Source organism: Entelurus aequoreus, linkage group LG02 (assembly GCF_033978785.1).
Source record: "Entelurus aequoreus isolate RoL-2023_Sb linkage group LG02, RoL_Eaeq_v1.1, whole genome shotgun sequence".
NCBI classification, from domain to species: Eukaryota; Metazoa; Chordata; class Actinopteri; order Syngnathiformes; family Syngnathidae; genus Entelurus; species Entelurus aequoreus.
Window position 1 is genome coordinate 38,880,101 of NC_084732.1, and position 24,984 is coordinate 38,905,084.

The following is a 24,984-nucleotide window of genomic DNA, read 5'->3' on the forward strand; positions in this document are numbered from 1 at the left end:
GCAGTGGTGTCAAAGCAGTCTTGCAGCTTTTCAGTGGCACCTTCAGGCCAGGTTTTGATGGACTTTGTTGTGGTGGGAGCACTTATCCGGGTGGGGGTGTATGCTGGGATGAGTAGCAGGGATGTGTGGTCTGACTGGCCCATGTGTGCTAAAGGTTTAGCTCTGTAGCCCAGTTTAATATTTGAGTAAACCTTGTCCAGTGTGTTTTTGCCTCTTGTGGCACATTTTACATGCTGGTGTAGTTTGGGGAGCACTACCTTCAGATTAGCATGGTTAAAGTCTCCTGCGATGATATGAGCAGCCTCCGGATACATGCTTTGTTGCTGGTTGATTGTATCATGCAGCTGACCTAGCGCCGTGCTAGCGTTAGCATCTGGCGCTATGTACACTGCGGTTAGCAACACAGCATTGTATTCCCTCGGCAGGTAAAAGGGTCGACATTTAATAGTCAGATAATCTAGATTAGGGGAACAGTGGCTACTCACAATGCTTGTGTGTGTTCCCCATGTGTCCTTTGTGAATATTAATAGTCCTCCTCCACGCGATTTCCCTGTAGCCTCTTTTGTCCTGTCCAGGCGGTGTAGAGTGTAGCCTGTTAGCTCGATAGCTAGGTCCGGGATGGATGAATGGAGCCAGGTTTCTGTGACTATTAGCACGCAGCTATTCCTCACGGTGGTGTTCGTTGCTACCTGTAGCCTCAGTTCGTCCATCTTGTTTGCAAGTGATCTTGCATTTGTGAGAAATATACTCGGCAGCGGTGCCTATCTCAGCTGCATTCGGCATTGTATAGTACATAATAGCATAGTATAGCATAGCATAGTACAGCATAATATAGTATAGTGTAACATAGCATAATAGAGTATAGTATAGTTTAGTGTATCATAGCGTAATATAGTACTGTATAATATATTATAGTATAGTAAAGCATAGCTTATTATAGTATAGTATGTATAACATAGTACAGTACATAGCATAACATAGTATATTATGGTATAATATAGTATCATGTAACATAATATAGTAAGGTATAGTTTACTATTTCTATACTACATGTTTTATGATTAGATACATAATACATTTTAGCCTTAATTGTATTGACAGAATTATTTGATTACATCTATAATTTAAATCTATCCATTTAGCTATTCAGCGTCTATGAAAGACACATTAATTAAAATAACTATGAAATGACATTGTTATTACTACATTATTACTTTGTGGCTTTAATTTGATTTGTTTTTTTACTAAAACTTCTTTTTAAAAACATTTTCAAAATGTGGACATTGACGCACTACATATTATAAGATCTTACTGTACAATTACATTATTATTGTTACATTTTACATGATATTGCAATACTATATTATTATAATTACATTACATGCCATCCATCTATTCCATTGTAAATAAAATACTGTATAAATGTAATTTATGAAATAATGAAAATAACAATGAAAAGCAGTTTTATTTATTTTTTCATTCTAAGAAAAAGGCTAATTGTTAATTTATTGCAAGTCTTCCTTTAGGGTTAGATGATAAACTTACCAGCAGGGGGCAGTAGTGCACTTTTATCAGGCTTTACCAGACTTTTAAATGGCCTCCATTAATTGTATCATCTTTGAAAAACATTTGTCTCAACAATCCAAATTCATTCTCTACAAAGTAATATGGGGCAAAAAAATTAATAAAAAAAACCTACATAATGCTAATAATAAATTAATGCTTAAAGGAAAACAACAATTCCGGGAAGCTTGGGATGGTCTGTCATTAAATGGCTGACTGACGAGGGTCACAAACCCAGAAAAACAATAGGATGGAGGTCTCTTTTGTTTTATTTAATTACACACTAATGAAGTCAGGTTGGATTAATTGGCGGTGATGCACCAAGGAAGACAGGCTTGACCTTGTCAATGTTCAATTTAATGAGTATCTGTACAACAAAAAAATAGCTCTGGCTTTAATTTAAATCCACGATGCTTCTATTATATAGATAAAATTGGATTGTATGTATTCGAAGAGGGCATTGGTTGTGATGTATTTGTTTTAATGATACACTGTTAAAGTAGGTGAAAGCAGTTAGGTTCCTGGGGGGTCGCGGTCACAGATTTTCAGTATTTGTGTGTACACTCTACTATTCATTTTATAGTAATGCACAAGCCTGCAGCTAGGTGGCAGCAGTGCTCAATCTAATCAACAGGATGCCTGTTCTACCCAGTAGAAGAAGTAAATACACAGGAAATTATGTATACACTGTAAAATAAATCTGCACAATTTACGGTAAAATACCGGCAGCTGTGGTGTCCAGGAATTCACCGTAACAAATACAGTCACGATGTATCATTGCGGTATGTTGATGTTGACTATGGTAAATTTGATAACTGTTTTTGCTTACAGTAAATTACTATGAAATAAACTGATATATTGCTAGCCTCTACAAAATTTTTGTAGAATTTATGGTACAGCAGCTGTGGTTGCCAGGAATTCACCGTAAAACAAATTAGGGCCAATTTTAGTGTTGTCAATTAGCCTATCCCCAGGTGCATGTCTTTGGAGGTGGGAGGAAACCGTAGCTAGTACCCGGAGAGAATTCACGCAGTCATGAGGAGGACGTGCAAACTCTACACAGAAAGACCCTAGCCCGGGATACGAACTCAAGACCTTCTTACTGTGAGGTATCAATGCTAACCACTGCGTCGACCTGTTACCAATACTAGTGTCTGCAAAATGCCTGTGTTTCTGAGACATGTGAGTGGTAGATGAGAATTTTAAATTGAAAGTTTTGTACAACCTTTCACTGGACAACCCACAACATGGCCTTCCGCAACATGTTCGTTCAAGTGAGCTATCAAAAATTATTAAATGCTCCATATCTGTTAAATAGCTGCTTGCAACCAGGTCAACACACTTAAACACACAGCATTTTTAATTTCAATGCAGTTTACAATGAAGCACATAGACGTAACCCCTCCATGTCTGAAACAAATTGCCACAAAAATACAAAAAAACATTTTCTTAGCCAATGCTTTAACACAAACCCCTCAACTAATTAACCCTTGTGTAATGTTCATGTTGTTGTTACTCAGCCAGCGTCTGTGGGTCTGATGGACCTGTTGCATTTTGTGGCTTTTAATGCCTCACAATCAAACACTTTGATGTTAAAATACTGAACAGATGTTTATTGGGATAAGGTAAACATCTGTTCAGTATTTTAACATCAAAGTGTTTGATTGTGAGGAATTAAAAGCCACAAAATGCAACGGATCCATCAGACCCACAAACAATGGCTGAGTAACAACAATATGAACGTTGCATGGAAATTTATCTGCCAGTTTCTGCATCCCACAGGAATTCTTCTTTTGTGTTTCTGCACCCGCGGTTCCCACACAAGATTGCATCATTGTTTGTCAACACTGTCTGCTCTCATTTTCTCGCACATTTGACCCTCTGATGTTCTGTGTACCTACACTCTGTCATCCTCCTGTCTAGGCCTGCTGTGTGTGTGTGTGTGTGTGTGTGTGTGTGTGTGTGTGTGTGTGTGTGTGTGTGTGTGTGTGTGTGTGTGTGTGTGTGTGTGTGTGTGTGTGTGTGTGTGTGTGTGTGTGTGTGTGTGTGTGTGTGTGTGTGTGTGTGTGTGTGTGTGTGTGTGAGAGAGAGAGACACAGAACATCAATCTCCACACTTCTATTGGACCCGGACATCTTATATGTAATAGAAATGTGTAGGGGGGGTGTATGGTGTGCGGTCATTAAAAATGTATTCTGATATATGTTCTTCACAGAAAATGAGCCAAAGTCGGTGAGTCTCAGTTTGAAAAATTAATTCATTGTATCATTTTTCTTTTAATAAAAATCGAAAACGGGTCCCACAGCCCCGAACACCACACAAGGGTTAAGGTATGCTGTAAATGTGTGTGTGAAGGTGTGTGCGTATGGGTGAATGTGGAAATAGTGTCAAAGCGCTTTGAATACCTTGAAGGTAGAAAAGCGCTATACAAATATAACCCATTTACGATTTGCCATTTAAATTTAAATGTACTATCTGCAAAATCTTTCATTAATACAGAATAATGACGCATGTTTTTATGTACGTTTTTTAATGCCTATGACATTACAGTATTGCAACTACATTGTACAGTTTTTTTACATTTTCACAGTAAAGTCATGTGTTTTCTATGTATCATAACCATAGTAATTTAGGTTATATATGGTTTCTTGGTTTGTAGAAATCCACGTCATTCGCTACCGTGATAAACTATTTTTGATTATAAAATGTTTAACAATTGCCATAGTTTTTAAGGTCATTTTTTACAGCGTACTTACTACTCCTTCTACACGGTAGGAGTAGTAAGAACACAGGAACACAAGTGTACTTACTACTACTACCCAGTAGCAGTAGTAAGCATGCAGCAACACATGTGTATTTATTATTACACAGTAGATGCAGGAAGTACAGAGAAACAGAGTATTTTATAACAGAAATGAAGAAGTTTGTGACAGGAATAAAAGTTTAAAAAGTAGAGGTCAGCAGCATATACATATAATGTATCGCTCACACAGTGTTGTACAGATACATAAATACATATTCTCAACAGTAAGTTAATTTCAGGGGGTCGCGGGAAATTCTGTCCCCCTAAAGGCTTTTCTTACAGTGTTCCTTGGCTTCCCTGATCACATCGATGGAGTAGTAGCCAACATGAGGGAGAGACTGACACACTTTTCCTGTTTCCCCCAAGGGAATGAGCTAATTAAGGAGGGTCCCTGGTTTTATTTACTGTCAGCGTTCTGGCCCCTGGCTCTAGTGTGTGTGTGTGTGTGCGTGTGTGTGCGTGTGTGTGTGTGTGTGTGTGTGCGTGTGCTGTGCGTGTGCGTGTGTGTGTGTGTGTATAGGGCTGATTCTGCCATCTCAGACCGTCCCAGACCGTCCTCAGTCACACCAGTTTGGTTAAGTCCTGGCTATTTTGTCCACATCCAGTCAGCCAGGGGCGCTATGACGGGGCTAATGCTGACCGTTATCCATTAGTTACATGGAACTCCTCTTGGAGGATGTCCACAGACATGCAGGGAAGTACAGTAATTTCTATGGCCTCCATACTATATGATAATATAGCAGAGCTCGCTCATGGCAGGGAAGAATCAGAATTACATTGCATCATCAACTTGATGTCATGCAACCTAAACACATTGTGTAGTTGGTTCACACACAATTATGTGGACAATGACCATGTGGGTACCCTAATTGAAGCTTTCATGCAGAATATTGCACTCCTTTTTCTTGGCTTTTCCATGATATGTTTGTTTTTTTTAAATGCCTACTTTTTAGCAGCAGATGCAATGCAGTACAGACATAATCATAACGATATTGTTAAGTTAACCAAAAAAAACTGAGCGTTATCAGCTTTAAAGGGCAGAATTTTTCGTCGGATTTCATCATCCTATGCAAGGGGTACCCAATGAAGAAGCTCTGCACTTTTCCTTTAGGTGTGAATTCCTCAATAATACTTTGATTTTGAGGAAGGAGTATGACTATGGTAGAATTGCAGTGTATCGCTTAAATAAAAAGCTGATTAAACCAATTTGGACTCATTTCAAACCTGCTTTTCACTCCTTTTGCATCCAAAAAATGTCTTATTTTTCCACTTTTAACACCTTATGACAGAAATAGTTTAACTCATGATTATTCACATTGGCCAAATTTAATATTTAAAAATAAAATCAAAATGTATATTTTTTATACATTAAATTTACAGATATGTCTATTTTTTTATCTAAATGTATACATTTTTTTTAATGTAGTGGATATTTTTACATCTTAAAAAAGTCTTCATATCCATGTCAAATGTTGAGGACAAAGACCAATTACACCAGTGCTTTATTTTTATAAGTCAGACCTCCATTTTGGGTGTCATGATCCGTTGCCCGGATCATGTTCTGTTTAGTTTTGGACTCCCTCAGTTCCTGTTTTGTGCACCCATGGGTTTGTTTTAGTTGCCATGGGTGCAAATTACTATCACCTGCCTCTGATCTAATGTAACGAAATTTCGTTCTTATCTGTACTGTAAAGTTAAAATTTGAATGACAATAAAAAGGAAGTCTATGTCTAATTAGTGTCCGGGATGCTCAGCTCACCTGCTGCCGGGCACTAATCAGAGAGCTATTTATTCACATTGCTCGCCACAAGTTGAGCAATGTGCAACAAGTTACGTTGGTTTATTCCTGTTCTCGATTCCTGATTCCTGTGCTAAGTTGTTGCCTTAGCTTCCCGTGCGATCTGCACGCTTTCCTTTTGTCTGTTTCCTGTCTTTCTGTATTGTGTAGGATTTATGACAATACATCATATCCTACCTGCACGCTTCGTCCGGCGGGGTCCGTCTGCATCCTGGGAGAACGACCCTCGCAGTAACATGCGACCCCCACGCGACATTGGCATTCCAAAAGCTTTCAAATGGTTGTCGCAGCTTGAGAAAAATAAAGAAAAGTGTTTGCTTTTTTTGTTTGTTTAACCTGCCAAAAAAAAAAAAAAATGAAATCTACATTATTAATAATGATAACAGATTAGATTCATATAGCGCTCAAAGAATGTTAAACTGGACATCACTATACTTGTACTGGTATTACATTTTTTAGCACAAGCAACCCACTTATGATAAATGCATTGACAGTGGATGGTCAATTGTTGTTAGTTTGACCGTGGACACACACACACACACACACACACACAAACACAAAGCCACACATACTGACAACATCCAGTGATGTTGATCAAACAGAACCTGCGGTTGTGTACTGGCTGCAAGCTGATTCAAACAGTACCTCAGCAGGATCCTCTTCCCAGGGTTCCACTCACAGCTCCATTTGTTGGTGACAACGGCACTGCAGAGGTGACACGCCAAAGCGACAGGGGCTGGCCCACCCTCCAAACGTTCCATCAACAGCCACTCCCCCGGTGGTGGCACCCTGGCGGGCCCCTGTGGCTTTGCCCGTGTCACAGCGGCCATGCACGGTGGAGGCGGGAGAGTGTTGGATGGACAGGAAAATAGTGTGTTACTGGTGTGTGTGTGTGTGTGTGTGTGTGTGTGTGTGTGTGTGTGTGTGTGTGTGTGTGTGTGTGTGTGTGTGTGTGTGTGTGTGTGTGTGTGTGTGTGTGTGTGTGTGTGTGTGTGTGTGTGTGTGTGTGTGTGTGTGTGTGTGCGTGTAGTAAGGATGACTCTCATTATTGTGTCTGCTGTTAGCTCTTATGGTGAAGTTGATGACCCGAGTGACCCGGAAAGCGAAGCGTTGCCTGCACAACTGTGGTCATTGTGGTGATCAGACACAGTGTAATTAATGCACACAATCAGAGGTGTGTGTGTGTGTGTGTGTGTGTGTGTGTGTGTGTGTGTGTGTGTGTACGCGGGGCCTTACCGGCTTATTACAACTAAACAGCGAGTTACTGGAGAGGGTGCCGGGTAATTTCCCACCAGGCCTCGTCAGGAACAGCGGGGGGTGCCGAGAGCGTGGTCACATCAGCTCGCACTCGGACCTGCGAAGAAAATTACCATCATTAAACAAAAATGTGAGCGAGCTGAGCGGGAGAGGGAACCAAAATAAGAGAGAATGACAGACAAAGGGATAGCGTGTGTGGACACACTGAAACAAAACTGTTTAAAGCCCCAAGAGACAAGTCATCATTTAATTTCATCAAGAAGCTCTGAGGACTAATGTGCTCGTTAGAAGACAGACATTGTAGGGTAAAACCAGCACTGACACAGGTGCAACACTAATGCATATAAAAGTGCCCATTTTTGATCCTCTAGTCCAGGGCTGTCAAACGTATGGCCCGAGGCCCGTATCAGGCCCGCGAATAGGTTTTATCCGGCCAGCGGGATGAGTTTGCTAAGTATAAAAATTAACCTGAAATTTTTGAATGGATGAAACATATGTTGTAAATGTGTCCACTAGATGTCGCAATAGCAATTCTTTGTATCTTTGTAGATTATGATACATATGTAAAACATAAGCCACATGATGTTAGTACATCAGTCGAGAAAAATGAGCAAACTACATAAATAACATCCTGTAATTTGATTTTGATATTATTTTTTATCTTGATAGATTGAAAATTCACACCAGTGACTGATGAACATTATCACATCATTTATTCAAAAAATATATATAAATAACAACAAATAAAGACACTGCAACATGTAAGTGTAAAAAAAACAATAACATTATGATTTGTACATTTTCAGAATGTGCTTGTTCTATTTTTAAACAAAGAAAACAATCTGAAGTTGTCTTTATTTTTAAGTTATCGTGCCGGGATTTTACCAGTCCGGCCAACTTGGGAGTAGATTTTTCTCCATGTGGCCCCAAATCTAAAATTAATTTGACACCCCTGGTCTAGTCTAAATCCTATTATATTCCTCTCGCAGTTAAAGACATTATAATCCACTTTTAAACAAGTATAAACAATTACAGGCATATCACATCTTGTCAAAGCATCGTCCTGCTGGACAATGTTGAGTGAATCAACTTGTGACTGTGAGACAAAGCCCTCTGTGAGATTTATAGATGCAGTGCTCGTTTTACCCACCCCGCAGATAGTGCCATCAAACCACTTTATATTTAAGTAGCCATAAAAAAAAACTATGATTTCCCATTTAAAGCAGATAAAAGAATATGCAGGGGGCAAGAATGCAGAACTGCAAATAATTGGAAATGTATGGAATATAATTGTAATCATGTTTTATGCCACTTTTGGGTTTTGTTTCGCGAGATGGGTGAGCTGGTGGTCAAACAACCCTACTCACGCACATATTTCAAAACATCATGTTTCCATGAACAAACTATATATCAAAGAAATTCCCAGCTGGTTTAAGAGGTGAAGCAAATCTTCCATTAATCAGAGGGGTTGGCGGTTTGAACCCAGCTCCCTTCATCCCAATCACTGCTGTTGTGTCATTGTGCAAGAAAATTTTCCCCCATTGCCACCCTCACCCACCCACCAGTGTGTGACTGTAGAGCAGTGGTTCTTAACCTTGTTGGAGGTACCGAACCCCATTGATTGATTGATTGATTGAGACTTTTATTAGTAGGTTGCACAGTGAAGTACATATTCCGTACAATTGACCACTAAATGGTAACACCCGAATAAGTTTTTCAACTTGTTTAAGTCGGGGTCCACTTAAATTGATTCATGATACAGATATATACTATCAGATATACTATCATCATAATACAGTCATCACATAAGATAATCACATTGAATTATTTACATTATTTACAATCAGGGGTGTGGAGGGGGGGGGGGGTATGGACATCAAGTAGTGGACATAGAGAGAGAGAGAGAGAGAGAGAGAGAGAGAGAGAGAGAGAGAGAGAGAGAGAGAGAGAGAGAGAGAGAGAGAGAGAGAGAGAGAGAGAGAGAGAGAGAGAGATCAGAAGGCATAAGAAAAAGAAAAAGTTTCATATGCGCATTCACCGAACCCTTCTTTAGTGAAAAATAAAATGTTTTGATTTTTTTCAAATTCAAGACAAAGTTATATGTTTTTGGTAACACTTAAGTATGGGGAACATATTCTAAGTAACAAAGACTTAATTTAGAGTTTTTTGGACACTAGGTGAACATATTCTAAGTAACAAAGACTTAATTTAGAGTTATTTGGTTAGGGTTAGGGCCAGGGTTAGAGGGTTAGGGTTATAATAAGGCCATGCAGAATAAGGCATTAATAGGTACTTAATAATGACTAGTTAAGAGCCAATATGTTACTAATTTGCATGTTAATAAGCAACTAATTAATGGTGAATATGTTCCCCATACTAAAGTGTTACCATGTTTTTTTACTGGTGCACAAAATGAAGCGTGCTTGAACATCACCTTGTTCAAAGAACAAAACCAACACAGTGCATAAACTCACAACATATTACACACCTGCAAATCAGTCTGACTTCTGCTGTTGCCGTATCCGTAATACGCCAATAGGGAGAAGTTTTTATTTACACGACAATTCGGGTGTGTCTTGACCTCCGCCGAACCCCTGAGCCCGACTCACCGGACCCCTAGGGTTCGATCGAACCCAGGTTAAGAACCACTGCTGTAGAGTCAATCAATATGGAGTTTTCACTGTTTTGAGCTTAAGGTATTTTAAAATGAACTTTATAAACCAATGTATTAATAATACTATTAGAGAAGTCAGTGTGCAGCAAGTATACCAGTATAGATTTACTGGCTACTGAATATGACTCAACACACTGGCAACTGGCTGCATGAGTGTAGTTGGCCTTTAGGCAGAATAAAAACAAGGTGAGCAACGGTTTGCTTTGCTTTCATCTGGTCACAATAAGGTAGACCTCCCCGATGATAATTCCCCCAATTCTACCCGATAGTATGAACAAAACTTTTAATATAATATTGTTCGTGCTTGGCACCCACTTCTTACACAGATGTCCAACTCTTATCCCTTTCATGTTACACAAACTTTTTGACAAACCCGCATCAACATATTTAACTTTGAAATTGACATTGATCATCTATCTATATTTAACACTTGTGGCAAATATTTCACATTGAATGGCCATTGAAGTACATAAACATGTAAATATGTATGCAGATAAACCTAAACCACACCAAAAAAAACTAGATATGTTTTATTTTGATTATTTGATTATTTTGATTTGACCACACAAGTGTGAGGACAACAATAAGTGAAGAGAGTCCAACTGGCAACCTTCACACCAAAATATCAATCATTCAATCGCTCAAAATGTATTTATTTAGCTGTCAATCACAAATGTGTCAAAGGGCTTCACAAACCACAACGACATCCTCGGATCTGAACTCACATATGGGTAAGAAAAAAATCAACCTAGGGAACAATGAGAAACCTTGGAAGGACCGCAGATGTGGGCACAAATTAACTGGCATACTACGAACATGTAGGAAATAATATTACAGTCAATTATTAGACCGGAACAAAAACAACATGAGAGCAACATAGGGCATTCTAACCAGCATCATTAAAATGTTGCTAAGAAGGATTATCCTCAATACTTCTCAGACAGAAATGTAAAAAATGACAATATGAACGAAGTAGTTGAAAGCTTCGATAAGTACTTCGTAAATATTGGACTGAATCTGGTAGAAAAGATTCCAGATTCCGAGTCAGTTGAAGACTTGAATGACACTATAGACAGAAATCCTAACTCAATGTTCCTCAAAGGTGTGACAAAAGAGGAAATAATCAATATTATGAAAACAAATTGAATCCAAGACCTCAACTGATTGTAACGGAATTGATATGGAAGCGATAAAAAAGGTTATTGAAGAGATTTCAGAACTTTTAACATATATCAGCAACCTAGCATTTAAAATTCCCAGACAAAATGAAAATAGCAAAAATCTTACAAATTTATAAGACTGGAGTCAAACACCGGTTTACAAACTACAGACCTGTTTCTCTACTTCCACAAATTTGTAAAATTATTGACAAACTGTTTAACAACGGATTGGACAAATTCATAGATACAAATAAAACATTCAAGAATTCAACATTCAACATCAATGGCATTAATCGAAACAACGGAAGAGATTACCAATGTAATAGATAGTAAAACATGTGCTGCTGAAGTGTTTATGGATTTAACAAAAGCATTTGACACAATCAATCATCAGAATCAGAATCAGAAATACTTTATTAATCCCTGAGGGGAAATTAACATTTTCAGCACAGTCCCATTCAAGATCAGACAAACATTACAGGGAGACAGAACAGAATCGCTGATGGGTCTGCCAACTTCCGGCGCCCCTTACAAAAAAGGTGAGAAGCAGGTAAACAACGGGGGGACGGGGGGGAGAGAGAGAAAAAAACGGTCTAAGCCTGGGCCAAGGGAAAAAAACAACTCATAGCCATAGCACACATCAAAGAACACAAAGGACATTAAAGACATTAAAAGAGCAGAGTTGATGCAACCAGCCACTTCTACATACAGCTATGAATAAAAAGTAAAAGAAACATATACACTGTGGTGGCCTCTGCGGTGTTCCACGCCATCGTCTGCTGGGGTGGAGGGAGCATGGTCAGAGACAGGAGCAGACCCAACAAAGCAACCAAGAGAGCCGACTCCACTTTCGACCGCCCACTAACTCGGCCAGTGTCCAGTCCGCATGGATGAGCGAGGATGCGTCTAAGGCAGACCTGGGCATTCTGCGGCCCGCGGGCCGCATCCGGCTCTTTGTGCGTCCCTGTCCGGCCCGCGTGAGGCCAATTATAAATTACAAAATACATTTTAAAAAGTATCTATGTCGAGTGTGCAATACAACGGTGCTGCTTTTGTTTTGAAAATCGTTATTTGTATTACTTCCGTGTGGACGTATGCGTGTGCGTGATTGTGAGTGAATGTGAACAGCTGCAATCACAAATTACAAAATAAAGTTGAAAAAACATCTATGTCGTGCGCGCAATACAACTGTGCTGCTTTTATTTTGAAAAGTATTATTTATGGGCGTGTGTCCGTGTGTAACCTGCGAGTGAAGGTGCACATGCAGCGACAAGTGATGCACGGTTTACACCCGAGACGCTAAAAAGAGAAAAGTTGATGATGAATGGCGTATTTTCAACAAGACATGGACTGCCAAGCAACGTTCCCTCTAAGGTGCGTGCCTGCGCAATTGCGCACTGCTCAAACGTCCGCTGCGCACAGCAAATATATGCCGCGCACCAAATCAAATCCCATCTGAATTCTAAACAAAATAAACATATTTATTCTATGTAATTTTGCAATGCAACTTTGAGTGACAGTGACAACAAGCGGACCTAACGGTGTTCGTCAACACCGTTCAATTGAACATCGTTCAATTATTGTAACGTCTATCGAGATGCTTCGAGGACAGGAATTATATCGATCACTTTATTGAGCAAAACTGTTTATATTCGGACATAACCACACCAAAAACATGAATAAAACACTTCTATCTCGAAAAACTAGTCATTTTCTGCCGTACAAACCAGGCCAAAACCAACTTGTCATCTGTCACCAACACGCATACGACTAAACCACTGGTGCGTTTATGGCCACACAAAAAGTCGGACAACTCAAACACCACACAAAGTTACACTATGACTCCTCAGTCATACGTGTGCTTATTTTACTGTCATTTATTATTCATGTTAATTTATTTATATTAGTCATGGAATGCTGTTACACACACTATGTAGAAGTATTACTATTATTATTAATTATTATTATTATTATTATTATCATTATTATTATTTATCTTACGGTATATATCAAAAATAATATTGAGCAAAATGTAATTGAAATATTGTCGATGTGGCCCTCCAGCAGTGCTCGGGTTGCTCATGCGGCCCCCGGTAAAAATTAATTGCCCACCCCTGGTCTAAGGACACTGAGGTGTCCGATACCTGCTCATTCAGCCAAGACACTGTGAAGCCTGTCCGTCCCGGCGCTCAGTGCTAGCTCCGCAGCCCTGTATCTTCATCCGCATCTCCTCCAGTCTCTCCAAACTGACTCTGGTGTGGCAGAGACCCAGCAGCTGGTCTCCATGGCCAAAAGGCTCCAGATCCAGAAGTCCACAAAAAAGCACAGCAGAAGTTACGAAAGTGCCTGACCCTTGTCACACAGTCCCAAAGGGTCCCGAACCAAAAGGCAAAACAATATATATATATATATATATATATATATATATATATATATATATATATATATATATATATATATATATATATATATACAAACCCCGTTTCCATATGCGTTGGGAAATTGTGTTGCATGTAAATATAAACGGAATACAATGATTTGCAAATCATTTTCAACCAATATTCAGTTGAATATGCTACAAAAGACATCATATTTGATGTTCAAACTGATAAACTTTTTTTTTTTTTCAAATAATCATTAACTTTAGAATTTGATGCCAGCGACACGTGACAAAGAAGTTGGGAAAGGTGGCAATAAATACTGATAAAGTTGAGGAATGCTCATCAAACACTTATTTGGAACATCCCACAGGTGAACAGGCAAATTGGGAACAGGTGGGTGCCATGATTGGGTGTAAAAGTAGATTCCATGAAATGCTCAGTCATTCACAAACAAGGATGGGGCGAGGGTCACCACTTTGTCAACAAATATGTGAGCAAATTGTTAAACAGTTTAAGAAAAACCTTTCTCAACCAGCTATTGCAAGGAATTTAGGGATTTCACCATCTACGGTCCGTAATATCATCAAAGGGTTCAGATAATCTGGAGAAATCACTGCACGTAAGCAGCTAAGCCCGTGACCTTCGATCCCTCAGACTGTACTGCATCAACAAGCGACATCAGTGTGTAAAGGATATCACCACATGGGCTCAGGAACACTTCAGAAACCCACTGTCAGTAACTACAGTTGGTCGCTACATCTGTAAGTGCAAGTTAAAACTCTCCTATGCAAGGCAAAAACCGTTTATCAACAACACCCAGAAACGCCGTCGGCTTCGCTGGGCCTGATCTCATCTAAGATGGACTGATACGAAATGGAAAAGTGTTCTGTGGTCTGACGAGTCCACATTTCAAATTGTTTTTGGAAACTGTGGACGTCGTGTCCTCCGGACCAAAGAGGAAAAGAACCATCCGGATTGCTATAGGCGCAAAGTTGAAAAGCCAGCATCTGTGATGGTTGGTTAGTGCCCAAGACATGGGTAACTTACCCATCTGTGAAGGCGCCATTAATGCTTAAAGGTACATACATGTTTTGGAGCAACATATGTTGCCATCCAAGCAACGTTACCGTGGACGCCCCTGCTTATTTCAGCAAGACAATGCCAAGCCACGTGTTACATCAATGTGGCTTCATAGTAAAAGAGTGCGGGTACTAGACTGGCCTGCCTGTAGTCCAGACCTGTCTCCCATTGAAAATGTGTGGCGCATTATGAAGCCTAAAATACCACAACGGAGACAACCGGACTGTTGAACAACTTAAGCTGTACATCACGCAAGAATGGGAAAGAATTCCACCTGAGAAGCTTAAAAAATGTGTCTCCTCAGTTCCCAAACGTTTACTGAGTGTTGTTAAAAGGAAAGGCCATGTAACACAGTGGTGAACATGCCCTTTCCCAACTACTTTGGCACGTGTTGCAGCCATGAAATTCTAAGTTAATTATTATTTGCAAAAAAAAAATTAAGTTTATGAGTTTGAACATCCAATATCTTGTCTTTGTAGTGCATTCAATTGAATATGGGTTGAAAAGGATTTGCAAATCATTGTATTCCGTTTATATTTACATCTAACACAATTTCCCAACTCGTATAGAAACGGGGTTTGTATCTATATATATATATATATATATATATATATATATATATATATATATATATATATATATATATATATATATATATATATATATATATATATATATATATATATATATATATACATACACTACCGTACAAAAGTTTGGGGTCACATTGAAATGTCCTTATTTTTGAAGTAAAAGCACTGTACTTTTCAATGAAGATAACTTTAAACTAGTCTTAACTTTAAAGAAATACACTCTATACATTGCTAATGTGGTAAATGACTATTCTAGCTGCAAATGTCTGGTTTTTGGTGCAATATCTACATAGGTGTATAGAGGCCCATTTCCAGAAACTATCACTCCAGTGTTCTAATGGTACAATGTGTTTGCTCATTGGCTCAGAAGGTTAATTGATGATTAGAAAACCCTTGTGCAATCATGTTCACACATCTGAAAACAGTTTAGCTCATTACAGAAGCTACAAAACTGACCTTCCTTTGAGCAGATTCAGTTTCTGGAGCATCACATTTGTGGGGTCAATTAAACGCTCAAAATGGCCAGAAAAAGAGAACTTTCATCTGAAACTCGACAGTCTATTCTTGTTCTTAGAAATGAAGGCTATTCCACAAAATTGTTTGGGTGACCCCAAACTTTTGAACGGTAGTGTATATATATAACACAAGAGGGAAACACAAAAGGATGACACAAGAGCACAGCGCTCCTGCCAACAGCAGCCACTACAGCGGCGCCATCTTGAAAAGAAAAAAAAAAAGAAAAAAATATTTTTATATATATCTTAATAAACAAATTAGAGAGGTTTGGAATCAGAAGGTTGGTCTTGAACTGGGTAAGAAGTTACTTAACCAACAGGAAGCAATACGTGAGGATACGCGAACATACTTCTACAGGGATCAACACTGAAACCAAAAGTGTTCAATCTTTATATACACAACATTTGTAAAGTTACAAAAGACTTCAAGTTAGTATTATTTGCAGATGACACGACTGTGTTTTGTTCAGGAGAGAACACACAGAAGCTAATATAATTACAGAAAAAAAGAAATGAACAAAAAAAAAACCTGGTTTGACAAAAACAGACTATATTTGAATCTCAGCAAAACTAAAATAATGTCATTTGGTAACAGTAAAATGGAAAGTCAAACACAAATACAAATGGATGGAGTAGATATTGAAAGGGTGAAAGAAAACACATTTTTGGGTGTAATAATAGATGATAAAATGAACTGGAAATCTCATGTAAGAAAATATACAGCAAAATATGTTCTGGACCAAAAATCACTCCATATTCTTTACTGCTCACTAGTGTTACCATATCTGAGTTATTGTGTAGAAATATGGGGAAACAACTACAAATGTGCACTTCATTTACTAACGGTGTTACAGAAAAGATCAATTAGAATAATACATAATGTTGGATAAAGAGAACATACAAACCCTTTATTTATTGAAACAAAAATATTGGAATTCAATGACCAAGTGCATTTGTAAACAGCTAAAATTATGTACAAAGCAAATTATAATCTGCTACACAAGAATGTACAACAATTGTTTTCTCAACAAAAGAAGAAGAATTATGATAAACATCCATCCATCCATCCATCTTCTTCTGCTTATCCGAGGTCGGGTCGCGGGGGCAGCAGCCTAAGCAGGGAAGCCCAAACTTCCCTCTCCCCAGCCACTTCATCCATCTCCTGCCGGGGGATCCCGAGGCGTTCCCAGGCCAGCCGGGAGACATAGTCTTCCCAACGTGTCCTGGGTCTTCCCCGTGGCCTCCTACCGGTCGGACGTGCCCTAAACACCTCCCTAGGTAGGCGTTCGGGTGGCATCCCGACCAGATGCCCGAACCACCTCCTCTGGCTCCTTTCGATGTGGAGGAGCAGCAGCTTTACTTTGAGCCCCTCCCGGATGGCAGAGCTTCTCACCCTATCTCTAATGGAGAGCCCCGCCACCCGGATATGATAAGATATGATATGATATGATAAACATCTGGAACATAAAATTTTTTTTTATCTCATTAATCTCCTAGGTCAACCATAAATTACTTTATTAAACAGCATGATTATTGCACAGGTGTGCAATACAACAATAACAATAAAATACCAATCTCAAATGTGCAGTTTTATCACACAGCACAGTGCCACAGATGTTGCAAGTTTTGAGGGAGTGTGCAGTTGGCATGCTGACCGCAGGAATGTCCACCAGAGCTGTTGCCCGCGATTTGAATCTTCATTTTTCTCCCATAAGCCATCTCCAAAAGCTTTTCAGAGAATTTGGCAGTACATCCAACCGGCCTTATAACCGTAGACCACATGTAACCACACCGGCACCTCCACATCCAGCAGGTGCACCCCCATGATTGTCTGAGACCAGCCACTAAGACAGCTGCTGCAACAATTGGTTTGCATAACCAAGGAATTTCTGCACAAACTGTGAGACACCGTCTCAGAGAAGCGAATCTGCACGCTCGTGGTCCTCATCGGGGTGTTGACCTGACTGCAGTTCGTTGTCATAACCGACTTCAGTGGGAAAATGCTCACATTTGATGGCGTCTGGTACGTTGGAGAGGTGTTCTCTTCACTGATGAATCCCGGTTTTCACTGTTCTGGACAGATGGCAGACAGCGTGTGTGGCGCCGTGTGGGAGAGCAGTTTGTTGATGTCAATGTTGTGAATCAAGTGGCCCAGTGTAGGGGTGGGGTTATGGTATGGGCAGGTGTATGTTATGGACAATGAACGCAAGTGTATTTTATTGATGTAATTTTGAATGCAAAGAGATACCGTGACGAGATCCAGAGGCCATTGTTTTGCCATTCACCCCATTCACCTCATGTTGCAGCATGACAATGCACGGCCCCATGTTGCAAGGATCTGCACACAATTCCTGGAAGCGGAAAACATCCCAGTTTTTGCATGGCCAGCATACTCACCTGACATGTCACCCATTGAGCATGTTTGGGATGCTGTGGATCAGTGTATACGACAGTGTGTTACGGTTCCTGCCAATATCCAGCAACTTGGCACAGCCATTGAAGAGGAGTGGACCAACATTCCACAGGCCACAATCAACAACCTGATCAACTCTATGCGAAGGAGATGTATTGCACTGTGTGAGGCAAATGGTGATCACACCAGATACTGACTGCTTTCTGACCCCCACATAACCCCAATAAAGCAAAACTGGCCTTTTATTGTGGGCAGCACAAGGCACACCTGTGCAATAATCATGCTGTTTAATCAGCATCTTGATATGCCACACCTGTGAGGTGGGATGGATTATCTTGGCAAAGAAGAAATGCTCATTAACACAGATTTAGACAGATGAGTGAACTATATTTGAGAGGAATAGGTATTCTGTACATATAGTAAAAGTTTTAGATCTTTGCAATCAACTCATGAAAAATGGGAGCAAAACAAAAGTACCCTGTTTAGATTTTTGTTCAGTGTATATATATATATAGTACTTTATTGATTCCTTCAGGAGAGTTCCCTCAAGAAAATGTAAACTATAATTTATATTTAAACTGAAATATATATATATATATATATATATATATATATATATATATATATATATATATATATATATATATATATATATATATATATATATATATATATATATATATATATATATATATAGTCTAAATACTGTATATACATACATAGTGTATATACTATATATATAGTATAAATACTGTATATACATACATAGTATATATACGTATATACTATATATATAGTATATGTACATATTAATTTATGTTAATCACACTTACAAAATACATTTATTATTATGGAAAAAACCTACAGTATGTATGTATATATATATATATATATATATATATATATATATATATATATATATATATATATATATATATATATATATATATATATATATATATATATATGTATACTACATACAGCATGTATCAATATATATATATATATATATATATATATATATATATATATATATATATATATATATATATATATATATATATATATATATGTATACTACATACGGCATGTATCAATATATATATATATATATATATATATATATATATATATATATATATATATATATATATATATATACATACATACTGTAGGTTTTTTTCCATAATAATAAATGTATTTTGTAAGTGTGATTAACATAAATTAATATGTACATATACTATATATATATAGTATATACGTATATATGTATATATATATATATATATATATATATTAAATATATATATATATATATATATATATATATATATATATATATATATATATATATATATATATATATATATATATATATATATATATATATATATATAGTATGTTTATTTTGTAAGGCGCCTTTCAAAGCTCTCAAGGTCGCCGTACATCACGTGAAAGCAGCATAAGTTATGCATTTTTGATGTTTTGGCAATCCCAAAAAAAGGTTAAAAAAAAATAAGGTTAAAAAATATATTACATATTATATTTTAGTATTGACATATGTTCTTGTGGCCAATTGTTTTGTGGTGTCGGTATTTGTAATATTCTATATTTTTAATTGACAAAAGTCAGTCTGGGCATTTGTTTCTTTTTCCTTTCTCCCTTAGTCATACTTATTTCTTCTGACCACTCATTTATGATATTTACTCTAAATCAGTCTTATCATAACTTATTTGAACATAAGGTTGAACTTCAAAAAGTAAAATTCTCCATCCTCATCTATTGTACAGAATCCTATTATATCCTGCAGGTGTACCTAATTCTGTGACTGGTGAGAATATTATAGTTTTATGATCTTTGAGGCAACATTATACAGCACATCAGGAGCACGACTCCTTTCTAAATAAAAAAATATATATTTTGTGTATTTTGTAGCTGACGTGGAGTGAAAGCATTGCTGGAAGCAAAGAGAAGAAGGAACTCCTGCAGGTCAAATTCTAACACTGACTTTAGCGCTGATCTCCACAAAGTATGATAGATAGAAGAGTGTTGCTCAGAGCTACAGTCCCGGCCTCTCGTGTTCATTCAGCATTACGTTACATGTATGAGTTGTGAGCAAAGATCAAAAAGTCTTCACAAAAAAAAAGACTTTAAAATTACGTCCCACGGCTGTCTTGACAGCTCCAGAGGGCCTGTGGCACTACCTTCTGTCCTCATTCCTTTTGTCTCATTCCCGCACTGAAGGACTGCGTCCCATGCAGCGTATACGTCTGTGCGCACTTCTACCATTTCTAATCCCACTGCTCCTTTCTTCCTCTCGCCCCAAAGTGAAAGTAAAAGCTTGACTGAGAGTTCACCTGGCTTGCGATGAGAGGAAGACGAGATGAAAACAAAAACACGCACAGACAGGCCTAGGAGAGATTGTCAGATGCTGAACATGTTTGGTCAAGGAGTGGACGCACGTTGCGTCGCATCTCCATCCCTTCTGGAACATTCTTCACCACACACACACACCCATTGCCCGTATAAAAGCATACACAGATGTGGTCTTGGTGATGGGGAGTGAAAGAGAGGAAGAGAGGGAGTCTTTGCATGGATGACCCAGTTGGGCTTGTGCCAGTTCTGGAAGAGCCCGGAGCCAAAGCGTAGACCTGGAGACACACACATATACAGAGAAAGAGAGAGAGAAAGAGAAAGAGAGAGAGAGACACACACACACACACACACACACATACGTGCACACATGCCATCTGGTCCTGTGCCTTTTAATAACTGAAACACAGCACAAGATGTAGGCAGCATGGTGCACAGTTTCCCATCAAGCCTGGCAGCAGCGGCATAGACGTGAGTAAAGATGGCGACCCCAGAAGAGTAAACACAACACATCATCACACGGGGCATTCACTGTCTCACAGGAAAATCGGGCAATCGCTGTTCCTGCTTTGCGACTAACCGCAACCGCACTGTATTTTGGTCTAACTTGTCCATCTTCTCCCATCCCCCTCACCCCGCTGTGTACAGGACCAAGTCAGACTTTTTGATCCTGGCATCTGCGTCTTGCAGGAATGCCTGCGTGCTCCCTCTGCCCTCTGATGTAGCTCCAGGAACTAATGGAATGTGAAAGAGACAGACGGGCTTCTCGGCCTGAAAAACACTGCCCTCTCCCCCCATTGCATGCACACGTGCGTCTATACCAAACGTGTGTGTGTGTTCTTGTATTTCTACTAGGGATAATAATGGCTTTTTGCTGATATCCGATATTCCGATATTGTCTAACTCTTTAATTACCGATACCGATATCAACCGATACCGATATATACCGTCGTGGAATTAACACATTATTATGCCTAATTTGGACAACCAGGTATGGTGAAGATAAGGTCATTTTTAAAAAAAAAAAAAAAAAAAAATAAGATAAATAAATTAAAAACATTTTCTTGAATAAAAAAGAAAGTAAAACAATATAAAAACAATTACAAAGCAATGACGTGCGGTGAGGTCCATGGCTGGTGAGGCACTGACTTCATCACAGTCAGATTTACAAACATATGAACCCTAAAGAGTATCGTATTCACCATGTGATTGGCAGCAGTTAACGGGTTATGTTTAAAAGCTCATACCAGCATTCTTTACACATACAAACTGTAGCACACAAAAAAGCACATTTAATAAAAAAAAACATTATTATGGTCTTACCTTACTTGCTGGACATCCACACAGCCAGCCTTTGCGTGTGTACCACACCATTTGAAAAGAACGGGTCTTCTGTCCCGAAGTCAAAAGCAAACCTTTTAGCTCCGGCGTTGGTCTACCTTAAATTATTACCTCCTGCTTCGATTGAAAGTCCAGTTTAGAAAACTGTTTTATTTTACATATGTAATCTTCCATGTTTTTAATAAAAGTTCAGGCGAGAGGAAATAAACAATCGCTGCACTTGACTTGCTAACTGTTGCTTGTTCTTACTTCTTCTGCGGCCGAGGAATGATCTCTGGGATCACTACCGCCCTCTACCACCAGGAGACCGGATTACTGCGAGCCTCAGTCAGTACGTCTTTTGCAGCAGTTTTATGAATGCTCAGCACAAAAAATATGTTACATACATACAGTTGTTGACAAAATACACTGTACATTATATACCTCAGCTAACTAAACTATGCCATAGTTTAGTTAGCTGATATAATTCATATAGCAATACGGTCTCACTGCACAGCAGGCCAGCAGTTAGCCGAGTCATTGCGCACAATCCATGTTGAGGCACAACTGAGTGACGTGCCTCAACTGGCTGGTGACTCACCGCACCGTCTCTTCTCAGTATTTGAACAGCAAATGTGAAAATAAAAATAAAAATAATCTAAAACTGGTTAAGTTAAATGGAAAATAACTTTAGTATAATCACTGGATACATATAACAATTAAATTTTTTTTTTTTCTTTTTACATTTTTTTTCTTTCCGTGATGGCAGGTGAGGCCCCGCCTTACAAAGAAACTAGTAATTAATGAAAATTAGTCAAATTAACTGTTAAAGGTTAGTACTATTAGTGGACCAGCAGCACGCACAATCATGTGTGCTTACGGACTGTATCCCTTGCAGACTGTATTGATATATATTGATATATAATGTAGGAACCAGAATATTAATAACAGAAAGAAACAACCCTTTTGTGTGAATGAGTGTAAATGGGGGAAGGAGGTTTTTTGGGTTGGTGCACTAATTGTAAGTGTATCTTGTGTTTTTTTATGTTGATTTAATAAAAAAATGAAAAAAATAAAATAAAATAAAACAGATACCGATAATAAAAAAAACGATACCGATAATTTCTGATATTACATTTTAAAGCATTTATCGGCCGATAATATCGGCAGGCCGATATTATCGGACATCTCTAATTTCTACTCTTCTTGAGACATCAACAAGGAAAGTACCTTCCATATGAGGACCGGTGAACTAGTTAGGACCAAAGTCATGGTCCCAATACGGAAAACCATTGCATCTGATAGAGAGCCAAATACTAGAGTACGTGAACATTGCTCCAAAGTCGAGATTTGTTCTTGATTTAATGTGCATACAAAAGTAAACATTGACAGGTGCAAAGGCAGCAATATATGACAAAACAAGACGGCAGCTGAAGAAGGACTTCCCTATTCATCCCCGAAAAAAAAAAACGCCAGGGGAACAGCTGATTTTACGACTTCCTGTGCTGACGTAAGACAACCTGTGTCCCATATGTGACCGTAGGATGAACAAATACACTACGGTACTAAGACTATAGTGGCCATTAACAGTTAGCTTCTACAGATGGGTTGCCCAAAGTACGGCACAGGGGCCATCTGTAGTCCGTGACTCGTTTGTCATCGGACTTAAGCACATTACAAAAAGCAAAAAATAAATATCTCATTTGTACCCCTGGTGGTGAAATCTATCAAAATGAGAGTGGTCCCAAAAAGGAGGGATATTTCAAATTGACTGTGTGTCGGTTTTTCAAGTGAGTCTGCTCTGGTCAACATATGAAATAACAAGTGTGTGTAAAAATTTGAAGTGCTCCCCCTCTGGCCAACATATGTAATAACAAGTGTGTGTAAGAAGTTGAAATGTGCCCCATTTAACCAAAATGTTTGGAAAAAAAAATAAAAAAATTATATGTATATAGAGACATACTGTAATAACTTGAAGTAAATATTGAAAATTAAAAACCAATTACAAAAAAAATAAAAAATAATAAAATAAAATAAATTACTTAAAGCTTACCTTTTTTATATTTTCATAGTATGTATATATTATCAGTGTTGGAAATACAAATCTTTATATATCTAGAAAGGGTGGTCCTAAAGAGGTAGGCATTTTTCGAGGTCTCAAGAAGATAAGAAATACAAGAATATGTGTGTGTGTGTGTGTGTGTGTGTGTGTGTGTGTGTGTGTGTGTGTGTGTGTGTGTGTGTGTGTGTGTGTGTGTGTGTGTGTGTGTGTGTGTGTGTGTGTGTGTGTGTGTGTGTGTGTGTGTGTGTGTGTGTGTGTGTGTGTGTGTGTGTGTGTGTGTGTGTGTCGGACACACTGTCTGCTTCAATCTGGCTGTATCCAGAACATTCTGAGGGCAAAATACAGGTAGTAGTATAACGTTCCGTCGCGCGCAGAGCCTTGCCAAAGAGGAAATGTTAACAAAAGGGGAAAACATGTTTTATGTTTGCCCAGCAACTTTGCGGTGAGTAAGCTTCTGCAATTAGCAGTGTACGCTCTGGCAAGATCAGGCGATAGATGGTAAAGAACTGCTTATGATGCAATGTAAATGACTACCAGTAAAGCAGGGGTTCTTAACCTTTTTGCTGTAATTGTGCTTCTTCAAAGTATTGTAAGACAGGTCAGCTGTGGTGATATGAATGACATCTTCTTGCAGGACTTGGTCTTCACAGATGTTAGATGTCCTGCATGCTGTCCGTTCAGCAAGGGCATGTGTTAAACTTCTTAACTGTGGTACTTTTGTTGACGTCATTGAATCAGTAAACTTTGCCAGCATAGCGTTCTCCTCTCCTATGCTTGTTGTGGATGTAACCAGCATGTTGCTAGCGGCGCAGCAGCACCAGCTCGCTGCTCTTTGAGGACGGTGACTGCTTCTTGCTTTCTCCAAGACACAAAAAAAGTCTCCAATATTCCCGGGAAAAGTCATTAGATTTTTCGCTGGTAGCTGTTTACAAAAACAAGTGGCCAAGAAGATTGACAACACTGCCAATGCCATCCTCGAGTATGTGTTTCGC